At 30.4% G+C, this 12,632-nt stretch overlaps 1 long non-coding RNA gene across 1 annotated transcript; it reads left to right on the top strand.

Moving 5' to 3' along the window:
* The first annotated feature begins 482 nt into the window (after window positions 1-482).
* LOC141449955 (uncharacterized) lies at window positions 483-11,642 on the top strand. Its single transcript, XR_012455789.1, has 4 exons — window positions 483-969; window positions 2,169-2,350; window positions 4,631-7,858; window positions 9,038-11,642. It is a non-coding gene; the product is annotated as an uncharacterized lncRNA (long non-coding RNA).
* Window positions 11,643-12,632: the final 990 nt, after the last annotated feature.

Below are 12,632 nucleotides of genomic sequence, written 5' to 3'. Positions count from 1 at the left end.
AAACAAATTAAAATAAAAACTTTATGTATCACTGGAAAAGAAAACTGTTCCCAGATACTTCTCTTCTTTGAATGAGAATTATGAGAAGTTCCTTTAAAAATAAATGGAAGTTATGTCAAAGAAAGTTAACCCACGCGTGAAGAAAGTTTTTTGTTAAGTTCTTAGATAGGAGTAAAAATTAATACAACAAAACCGTATCTTCAAGTAATAAATTACATTTTGGACATGTTTCGAACTGTGATAAGTAAATTAAAAGTGAATTCAATAAATCTTTTGAATCTAATTAGATGGTCGGTAAATAACTACATGAATAAATTTTAAATTTACTTTCTTAGCATTTTCCAGATTTAAAAACGAAAACACATTCGTTGTTTGGGCGATTGTATCTACAATGATAAATACTTTCTGTTACTTGCCGCCGACAGAAATGTGTGATTTAATTCGCGCAAATTTTTGATTTTCCCACATTACCCAGAGTTAGGTTAATCCCCTGCTGGCAGAAAAAATTGTTTTTTTCATGTTCAAAGTTTCTAGCACAGTTTCTTACATTTCCAGTACATTAACATAGTCGTCTCTGACCAGAGAGCGATAGAAGAAGAAGTGTGCATACCTATTAGTGTACAAGTTCTAGAATTCGATTTTCAAATTTAAAATCTGGAAGTTAGCCTATTAGAATAGTATGCGATTTAGTAATACGTTTGTCTTTTTTGTAGGTCGTTGTTTTTTATGATAACAAATACAAAGTCTTTAAATTTTAACTTTTCAGGAAGCTTTTCATTAAGTAATCGTTAATTGAGAAAAGAAGGCATCTTTACTGTGAAGAGTTTTACTAGTCAGTGTAGTTTTTCAAGATTACCTGGGATAAATACAGGGTTAATATTATTTATAACTAGGAGAGAAGTTCTTATAACTGCTGAACATCCAATATCGCATAACAACTTGGAAAGTAGATGATAATTCTGTGTGAGAGTACGTTAACATTTTATTTTTATTTATTAATTATTTGTTATATTGAGAAAGCATTGTTATGGGCTGGCTTTAAAGTTAGAAATTAATATTTCTTAATTACAATGTTATTTGCTTGAATAAGTACCTTTGTAAGCCAATATGGACAAAACGGACAAGAAATTTATCTAATTTTAGTGTTCCTAAGTTTTACCGTTTAAAAACTCTTTATTGTTTAGCCCTGATGCGGCCCTCTATATGTTTCTCAACATCTATCTGATCCACCAGACTTTTAATGAAATTTTCAGTAGAAAAGACAATTTTAATCATTCCTTCAATATTGTACTTTTAATGTTATTGTTTTCTAACTTTATCTCTTTACTAATCTATCTTTTCGTGTCCGCTTTTACTGTAAAAAGTACCGTTATGAACATTACAAACGACTTGTTTTTCTACTTGACTTATTCTCTGTTCAGCGTTATCTACTCTGTCTTTGTTTATATTTTCTGACCTAATTTTACAGTTGTAAACAGAATTTTGTTTTATTTTGTTTTTCTTTAATCGCATATTTATAAATCATTCTTTAAATGAAGGCGGACGCTTCTTAAAATAGATGAGATCGCAATCCATAGCCAATGATATAAATGGTTCTATGTCTTACTTTCAATTGACATACCAAAATATTAGGGAAATGTTGACAGTGAAATTGCAAACTGGATTATTCTATTTTTATATTTTATTTTTTTTAGTAGGAAGATCTTTGATATTATTTTTCGTAGTTTCATGGTCTGTAGAAGAAAATTTACAGTAAAGCAGTGTGAGTTGAGAGTAGCACTAAAAAGAAACCTTACCGAAGAACTGCTTTATAATTCTTTTGGGCCCATTTGTAAAACAAATCAAAAAAAATATGTCGAAGCGAATCAAATTCCTTAACCATAAGGAAATACTTAGAAGACAGAAATTAAAAAAGTTAGAACAAAACTAAGTAAATGGAATAGAGACGGCAGTATATTACTTGAATGTACGCTGTTGTAGAAACCCTATTGGAAGAAGTGAAAGTTGATAAATAGACAACAGTTACAGAGCAAGAAGAGTTCCTATAGGAAGTGCAACGTTGAGAGCGATCTGCACAGCTTACACAATTAGATTGTTATTATCTTGCTTGCAATCTAATAAAATGCACTTTCCATTATAATCATTAAACATAATTATATATGTTTCAGGAGATTTACTTACTTATTGAAAAAAAAAATAAGAAGAAATTAAATAGGAATTATTTAAAACTAGTGAATGGTTATAATGCTCTTTACAATACTTAGATTGTTGGATTAAGATATGTAAATGAACACCCTCAGCAATTTGATAACTGACAGTTTGGTTAAATCAAATCATTTTGGTTAAATGGGTAAGTTTATTTTGAATAATTAATTTTAGATATTATTCAAATGTTTTTATTGTATAATTTCTAAAATCCAGATGCTACGTATTTGAAGTTCAATGAAAATCACTTTTTATTTTTCCAACAAGATGAAATTTTAATAAAACAAACGTTAATATGCTTTGAGATTTGCTGAATTTTGAAGAATGATTATTTTTTTATGTTTTGAACTTTTGTTTGGGTGTAGGTCTTAAAGATTAGTCTTTCTTTATTTTCCAAAACTTTCATGGTTTTCCTTATCTATAGTGGAATATGTGGAAGCAATAGGATTTTCTGGTATAAAAAATCCTAATAAAATAAGGCTTCTTACAAATCTTATAACCAAAAGCATACTAATTATAACCAATAAGAACATGAGACCGACAATGTAACTTGAGACACAAATTTATGCAACTCACCACGAGGCCAGACCAAACATCTATGTTTTACACATTTTGTGCTTTTCATTTAATTAAGTCAAATCTGAATTACGTTCATTTAGGATAATTTCTCGCTTGAACAGTGGAGGAGTTCTTGCTCAATTCGGTTTTTTGATAGTCACAAAACAGATGTGAAGTATTTGTAAGGGACTTATTCACTTACTTTGCCCTAAATGTGATTCTTTGCTAGGCATTACTTGACTAGTTTTGCCTGAAGTTAGTTTCGACTTACTTAGAGCTTCTTTCCCTTAAGTTTGACCCTACTCCAACAAAAGTTTTCCAAGTTTGTTTAGAGTTCTGTATTAAAAGTTCGTGTTTGTAAGATCATGAACTTGGTTTACGATTCAGAATAATTGAAAAGGAAGTCCTATATCCAGAAAAGATGGATAGATTCTAATGACTGATTTAAGAAAAATCGAAATAGAATATTAAAGAAATTAAACTTACTGTACTTACTTCTCAGTTCAAAATATCATCAAGCACTTTGACCTAACCACTAATTTAAAAGTTAGTGTAATTGGAATGTAAAAAGGTTTTTCTTTTTAACTCAGATAATCGTTGACAATTGTTTAAACCAACTACTTTACATATTGGTTATACTGAAACTACTTTAAATATTTATTATATTGAAACTACTAACAAACATTTTGAACCCACAGAAATGCCAGTATTCCACTTTTACTCTCCGGCGGGGCTCCTGTCCGACCTGTCCTCTTCAACAGCAATCCTCTTCCTTGTACAGATCTGGTGCGCTACCTTGGGCTCTACATTGACAAAAGACTCACTTGGAGCCCACACACTAGACTTAAAAGACAAGCAATGACGAAACGTGCGAATCTTCTTTACAGACTTCTTGAACGAAGCTCCAAATTGCCCATTGAAATCAAACGTTTAATATAGAGTACTATTCTCAAACCTATGTGGACTTACGGACTAGAGCTGTGGGGTTCAGCCAAAACTAACAAACATACGGACAGTATAGGACATTTCAGTCAAAACTACTGCCAACAGATAGCTGACGCTCCTTTCTACGGTGACTAACCTCACTCTTCACAACGACCTCAACATTCCCTTCATAGACCAACTCGCCAAGACTAAATACCAAAAGTTCCATACTGCTCTCTCTACTTGCTAAAATCCTCTTGTACAGTCTCTCGCCTCCTCTGACATCTCTAACAATACTCCTCGCCGACTGAATCGCCAGTGGCCCCGCGACTTCCTTACAGTTCTGAAGAACTTAACGTCATTATTCTCCTATCTCTTCTCTCTCCTACTCATATTCTCCTCTTCATTCTAAGAAAAATAAAAATGAATATAGTGTATAGGTTATTCACTCTCAATTTTTACCCTTTACTTTTTAAATGAATTTATTTCATTTCTGCTTGAACGTTTAACCAGAACTAATTCAGCTTATTAAACCATTATGAAAGCAACGTATTCATTACAAAATTACTAGAACTTCTACTGCTGGTAACATCCGTGGAAATACGAAGCCGCCTTCGTGAAATGAATATTAACTTTACATTACTTCCCTTTTTCCCCTCCACTTAATGAGTATTCAAAGAGCGTTATTTCTATTTTTTTCATAATGTAAACATGACGTTAGAATCATAAACACTTTCTTTCACTTCTTTCTTGTTAAAAGATTAAACAATTCTTGTCTCTGAGGAAATTTTAAGAATGAAAACTATTTTTTTTTTTATAAATAAATGTATATGGTTGTGTTTTTTCAAAATAGATAATTTATTATAAATAAACAAAATTAAATTTCCAATGTACAGAAATAGCAGACATTTCATGACTTCTTTATTCCTTGTAATTTTTTCAGGTGACTACCTGACTGACATTTTAACCGTTGATGCAGGAGAATATAACCTCTGCGGACATGTACTTAGCTTTAAGAAGTGATTATCCTCAAAGGCCTACCCTTTCTAGAGCATCTTGAGAGTCGATTCCTTCGATTTCCTTTTAATTTGGATGGCATTCCTGGCTAAGCCATCTTCAGAAAATCGGGGTTTGTATGTGAAGGTGAATGTGTTGGCTTCGGGGAGTGGTTACCCCCCAAAATGTTTGGAAGCTGCCAGGTTTTGGAAAATTCCATATCTAACAATTCTTCCAGTTTCTTTTAATTTTGCAGAAATGTCTTCAGAAAATCATGAAGGGCGCAAGTACTCAGCCTCAATCTGTTTCGTGAACGTACCGGCTTCGTTTATATGATTAGCGTATAATTCAGAATAGTTCAGCTGAACTAGTTGCATTTGATCGCTAAAAATATTTACAATAAGCTTTTTCTACCGAAAAACATTTTGGCTATGCTTAGCCATGGAATCTAAAAGGGTGTTAGTAACGAAGACAGCTGTCACTTATTTCAAAATTTCGAGATAAAAAAATTCTGAATTCTATGGATCTTCTTGTAAATAAAGTTTAAAGACAAAGAGAGAAGTAAGTCAAACCAACTGAAGAAGCAATGGTTAACTCTCAGTCTTTGAGGACAAACGGTTACATCTCCCCCCATAATATTACATAATAACATGTTTATCTGTCTCTGTTGCACAACTATCTCACACAAACTAGGAACCGAGAGAGCTGATCACCCCACTTAAGGAGAGAAATACGGCGATTGCTGCATTTATAGGATTATTTGTTAACCAATGCACTTCCGCTACTTATCTTTCTTCTACCTTTTTTCCGTTTCCTGCTGAAACTCATGCGTGTGATGTAAGAGATTTAAGGGAACTTGATTAATTTGTTTAAAAATATCAACTTGTGCTTAAAACATATCTCTTTGCATTAGCATTATGATAATGATTTGCGACTGTCTCCTTTACCTTCTAGACTATCAGTTTGAAAGTCGATAAATTAAAATATTCGCGTAATTCTTGATAGAATCTTACTCTCCAGCTTCTTGTTGTTTCTTCTAATGAATATTAGTTCAATTAACATTAATTAACCATACATGTGGTCTTCTTAACTTCTCTAAATTAGGTAAGATAATAATTCAAAACTTCAGATTATATTTTTTTGTTTCTCCTCTTCTAAACGAAAGTATAATTTGAATTTCAGCTGGAGAATACAATTTTTGTTTTTTGACCTGGTTGGAATTTTGAGCTTCTATAATCTTAGTTAGCACTCTGGGCTTCAACAGCTCCTGTCTTTTCATATTTCTGAAAATTTAAAAAAACCTTTCAGCTTGTAGTTTTGTAATTTGTTTCAAGAAATAAATTTTGTATATAACAGTATTGGTTACATGCATTTAAGCTAGCATTATTATTAACATAAATAAATAGATATCGTGAAGTAATTGGTTCAACCATAATTAAGAACTGCTATAATACAGAATTTTTTAAAGTACAAAGAATATATTTTATTAAAAACTCAATAAAAAAAAAAAAATGATGTGAATATTCCCACCAGTTTCTTTTAAGACTGTTTTTAGATTATCAAAATTTTCTCAAAATTTAGTATCTGAAATGAAAAGGTAATTACGTCAATAATAAACTAGTTCTATAATAAAACAACCAATGAAGGAAAGCGTAATGTATCGGATTTCTTTGGACAAATTAATAAAATGTTTTCTGAAAATGCTTTTAACTGAAGAGATATGTTGCCAGTTTTTAATAAAACCTTTTGGCAGTTTATGAAATTACAAAATTACTGGAAATTCCAAAAAGTCGGTCAATATAATTGGCACCTGATTGCTATTGAAGCTGCCTATAACAGTGAAGGGCTAAATAAAATCCTTCTCCAGCTTAGAATTGACTAGTGGACTGATATCCTTAATTGCCACCTAGGAAAACCTCGTGCAGTGAGATTGGATCTTGGATTCACCATAGGTTGTAGTGCTGTTGGTGGATTGAGATATTTTTTTTTAAATTTAGTTTTAATTGTGACGTTATTTATTTATTATTAAGCCAAGATAAATATAATAAGGACATAATTTGGTCCTATCTTATATTTATTTGCATTTTACATAATTCTCTTGTGTCAAGCCTGATATAGTAAATAAAGATAACTTTACTTATTACCCATTAAGACAATAAATAATTATATCTAGCACCTTACCGTCACGAATTAGATTGAATTATTACTATTATTTCACTGTATTACGGCTAAAGTAACGTTTGAAAAAATTATTCTAATCTATATCTTTTTATATCACTTCCGACTTGTTTCTTTTTCCGTGTGTTGCTTTTTTTAAAAATAGACATGATGCATGTTTCAGAAATTAGCAGTGAAAACAATGCTGTCGAGATATTTTTTTATCCCAACAAAAGGGTTTTGTTAATCTAAGAATCACTACACATTTGCGTGTGAACGTTTTACCAACATATTTAAAAACTAGGAACTTTTTCTTCCTGTCAAATTAGTGCAGAATCTTATTTGACTATGTCCAGTGAACTCATATAAGATTCCTAATGAAAACAAGTTATGCAGTTTCAAGTAACTGCATTAAAGTCTAGTGCAAACTGCATTCAATGAATTATTGTTTAATTAAATAAAGGAGGGGTAAAATTAAAATTAAATTTGCATTCTATGTAGAATCTATATTATAGATTAAATTTGTATGTTATTATCTTCCGTGGGAATTTATTTATTTTTTACCTCTTTTATTGGAAAATTAAATGTACATATTCTCAGTTATGTTAATGTACTTTGTTATATATTTTTTTTTTACACCTTACTTTCACCATTTTTTTTCTGGAAAGATATTTATATTTATATATTTATGTATGTAAAAATGAATTAAAGGTAAAAAAGCAGGCAGCTTTGAATAGGAAAAAAGTTCTATGATAGAAGAAGAGGCCGCAAGTTTTGGGTGATATGCAATAGGTTTTTTGTTGTCACTTTTATTTTTTATTGTCGTTTGAGTGTAGATGATAGGTTGTAGATGGGTGGAGATGTTAGAAGGTTATTGTGGTGTGCGGGAGTCACACGGAGACTGCGGGTGAAAGTTGCCACATGAAGTGAAATCCTCTTTGCTTGCTCGTTGCTCGCTGAACCTCTGAACTTTCCACCAGCTGCCCTCTAACAACTCTCTGACAATGGTATTTACCATGTACGTACATCTTTACTAGTCATGCTCCTAAAATATTTAAACATAATTTTACGATTTTAATTTTAATTATTATTGCTATTATTAATTTGTCTTGTCATTTTATCCTGTAATTTTCCTTCTTATTTTATTTCAGAACTCAACTCTCATCATTTATCACACCTTTTAAATTTTATTCAAGTAGAAAAACTCTTAATTATGCGTAATCAAATATTATTTTATTTTTTCCTCCGTTTTTTCCTCCTATTAGCAAGAATTATTTGTGCTGCTAAAATTTGGAGTTTGCCCTTAAGGCTTAAGCCTTCATTTTTATCACTTTCTCCTTGTTTCATGTTTTCTTGTATTCTCGTTTTTAGTATCCTCTACTTAAATAAAGATCTATCGCTTTTCTTTTGAATTCTTTTCATGTAAATTTCTTTTGATGAAGGTTTTAGAAAGAAGGAGGCTACATGTTCTCCTCCAAAAATATAATTTTATGACAATGAGACCTGCGTTTAACATTTTGTTTAAATTCCGACTTTAAAAGAAAATTTTAAGCTTCCCTCTCGCTAGGAAACTGGTAAAGCTCATGGCCCCTTTGATTTCCCCCTTTTTTTTTCATTACCTTTCTATAATTTACTCCTAAAAATATTAATTTACCAATGTTTTAGGGACAATCCTTTACTAGAATAAGAAATAAGATTTGGAGAATGATAAAAGGGAAACGGTGGCATCTTTAAAGAGAGATTACATCTTTGAACGAGAGTTGATACCGTGAAATATCTTGGCTTAGCCAAGCAGAAATGATCATTCTACGCAACACTAAGATTGCTTGCAAAAAAAAAAACACCCAGCTGGTGAACCTCTTCATTAGGTCAACGCCAATATATTAATAAAATCGTTTCAATACTTCATTGGTTTTTTTCCAAAGACATCCAAGTTTGTCAATTAGTTGTTTCGTCTAACGCTTAAAAAAACAGTACAAATAAAGTACAAATTAGCTTAAGTATTGAATAACAATCACGAACACCATTAGGGGAAATCTATTTACCCTTATTGCTAGTTTTGAACCAAATAACATTTAGGAACACCCTTTTATTTTAATATTGTTTTATACTAAATGTAAATTTCATCAAAACATATTTCTAAATTTATCATTTAATACAGCAAAGTAAAGTAAGTATATCTTGCCTTCTTTTTTAGGCAGGCTTAGCCACTAGTGGCCAGGAGTTTTGAACGAAAGCGAATATTAAAATAATTATTCACTTACGATGTATGAACGCATCTGAAACTGCAGTGAATTCAAGTCATGGAAGGCTATCTTCATAGTTGAACTTTTTTATTCTTCGACGTTGCAGTTAATTCTTTTTTAAATTTATTTTTTACAATTTATTTATTGAATTAAAGTAAATGTGTGGTTTTTTTTTTGTTTATAACATTATTCTCCCTCTATATAATTATTGTAGTTATAGATAGAATCGTGAATTAAAGCATCATCCTTGGCTTACTTTCTTACTTGCAGCCTTCTTATTTCCACTGTTTACGAATAATTAGATAAATTATACTTTTCTTCTTGGATTTATGACATATTTAAGTTTAATTAGAATTATATTGCCTAGGCATGGTAACTGCCTAATAAATGCAGTTATTTTATTTATTGGGGTTTTAAGAAAAAAATAAATAATAAAGTGGTGAAAGAAAGATGCATAAACTAAACCACAAAAGTTGGTTCAGTATTTTGATGCGAATTCTTTCACGATTTTATTCCCTCTTATTTCCGGGAAAAATAATCATAAAAAAAAAATTGGTCCCGCTACAATAACATAATAGCCATTCTAGATTGGAAACGTTTTTTTTTTTTTTGTAAAAAGAGAAATGTTAAATTGACTTTGTAATATCATTTCAAAAAGTGTTGTGCCAAATTAAAAAAACTTAGAAGTCTTTTAATATTAATTGTTGTATAGTGTAGTTAAATAGAAAGTAAAGTGATTAATGCTTCTTACGAACTACACTACTTCTCAGTTCTTTAGGGTTTCAGTCTTCCCTACAGGAACCCCTAGCCTATGAACTGAACAATATTTATACTGGGCACTATGGAGAAATTTGAGATTTAACATCTTTAGATTTAGTACTCTAACTTGTAAACTAATGTTTACCTTTCATAGTTAATCACATATTGTACAGCTGACAGATTTCCTAGTCAATGAATTAACAAGAACGTTAAGATTTATTAAGTAGATCTTTTAAGTTACAGCGGTGTTGCTTTATGTCCGCTTCTTTTACACTTATTAGATTTGTAAAATACACTCTATTCGAATAGTTCTTTTTTACTTTCTTTTACTGCTTTTAAGAGACCGTGTCAAATTTCCGATGTGTTCTTAACGAAATAAAGGTATTCAGATCTCTAGAACTAAAAAACTAGAGGTGAACTCTTTTTCTTCTGATCTCAATAATCTTAGTTCAAAATCATCCAGTTTTCTTCTAACTCCGAATCATATATAATTGTTATAAACATTATACAGCTTGTAAAATCATACATTACAATAAAATAATAACTTACAGTGAAGCCGACCTCAACACCTTCCTGATAACTTTCATAAATTGAATTTTACTAGGAAAATGTTAAAAAAAATTACAGATTTTTGTTGCCTGTATCTTTCTTATTTCTCATTTTGAATTTTCCAAACATTTTGTTTATTTATGGGAAAAACTATTTTTGGGAAGAGTTCTAAGGAAATTGTGATATCTGATTTCAAATTTCGTTGGTAGGATGAATATATTTGCTTTATTAAAATTGGGCTACTACTGTTTTAAAAAGTATTTTAGTAACTCGCGAAGGCTCCGAGTTTTGCTTGCTGCCCACAGATTGTCTCTTTCTAATAGTCGGTACGGCTTACTGTCTATCACTGGATCTTGTCTATCATAGAAGTTTACAGCCTGCATAGAACTAAGAATGATGTTGAAGCGCTTAAATGAAAAGAAATCTTAAGTGCAAGTGACAATTTTTAAGTGAATTGATACATTTCATGTTGGCATTTTCTATAGTAAAATCGTAATTATAAACCAGTGCCTTTCACTATAGAACACGATATGCATCTCTATATATTCATTACTCTTGAATTATCTCTAGATTTTTCATTCCTTTCCCATTGCACGCAAATAGCTACACGCACACTGAACTATCTCTGCAGGCCTTCTGTACATTGAGTGAGTGAGTGATTGGACTGTCAGAGTAAGTGATGTTAACTGGAGTATAAGAGTTTTTGGATGATAGTGTTATGAAAAAAAATGAACGAAGGTTTATTGACATAAGAGAGTACGTTACACTGTTGCAAGGAGTTGACCAAGGACTGTTATAATTACAAGTGCTATAGTTCTTGATACTAATAAGCAAAAGTTATACAAAAAATTATAAATAATAATTAACAAAATATCAAATTCAAAACAAAAAAAAATCTATATTCTACATAAATGAAAATACGAAAAATAAGGTAAGGACAAGATCGTTTGTAATGTAAATGTTTGCTATGTTATAGATGAGCTTTTAATCGATCCGTTTTATGTTTTTTTCTTAATAATTTCTTAATTAGAAAACAAATATATTGCGGAATTCTATGGGTTCATTTTAAGTAGAAAATAGTTCTGAGGTTTCGCTTTCTGTCTTGAGTGAGAATAAGGCATTTTATTTCTTCTGTAAAACTTATTATAGGTTTTATCGTTTTAATTCTAAATCTACTTTTGCCAGAATAGTCAAAGCTGTGCTATTACTCTCAACTTACCTATTTTGTTTTCAAGTTACTGTTGGCAGCTTCTGTTTCAGAAATTAAGAGAACAATTTCAATGAAAAACAATTAATGGAAGAAATATTACAGAATAAAAATCTTAAGGAATGGAAAAAAGGATTACAATTAGGGTATTTAAGAAAAAGGGAGCATGTAAGATTTCTAAGAAAACATGGAGCAGCAAACTCTGGTGAAGGTTTGCTCCAGAACTCCTGTTCTCAGTTGGATGGATGAAATGGAGTTAGATTTGAGCAGAATGAGATAAGACCCTAGGAGTAAGAGATAGCTTGAGGTGGCTAAGATAATGCCTGTATAGAAACAAGAAAGATAACCAAGTTTGATAAAAGAAAAGTGAAATTGAAATTTTTTTTTATCGGAAAGATAAGAAATGGATTTGAGACTTGAGTTTGTTTTCTTAAAATCAGCTGAATTATGTCTGCTTATTAAAATTTTTAGTTAAAGTAAATCTGGAACAGTTCACTATCAACTCTAAATAATTTTCATTATGAGTTAATATTTAAACAAAGTAATGATTAGGTTGTATTAATAGATTGGAAATCTAAATTTCCAATATTTATTGATAAACAATAAAAATTGCTTTTCTGTCCCATTTTAATTGATAATTAGTTAGGTGATTCTTTTAATCCACATTTTCATAATACTAGTAATAAGGACGCACGTGATTCTAGAAATAAATAAGTGCATTATCACTGTGTTGAACAAAAAAAAAAAAAAAAACAGTAATCTGTAACAAAAAAATAAAAATAAATAAATAAAAAAAGGAAAATGAAATTCATTAATCATTGCATTTTTAATTAATAAATTTAAAAAAAATAATGTTTTTCAAAGTAGGTAAGAAATAAACAGTAAAGTGTAGACGCCTCGTATAAAGATGTTTCTATTAAATATGCATTAATAACAATAATAAAAAAATTAAGTCAGCTAAAAATGTGTATAAAGAAATAATAGATGGTTTGTTGCAATATTTGTACGGTATAGCGGAACAAATGTAAACG

The sequence above is a fragment of the Rhodnius prolixus genome, unplaced genomic scaffold, assembly GCF_049639745.1.
Source record: "Rhodnius prolixus isolate KJV_2025 unplaced genomic scaffold, Rpr scaffold_1, whole genome shotgun sequence".
Taxonomy (NCBI): domain Eukaryota; kingdom Metazoa; phylum Arthropoda; class Insecta; order Hemiptera; family Reduviidae; genus Rhodnius; species Rhodnius prolixus.
The sequence above is the reverse complement of the archived record's forward strand: the minus strand, read 5'-3'. Positions and strand labels throughout refer to the sequence as shown.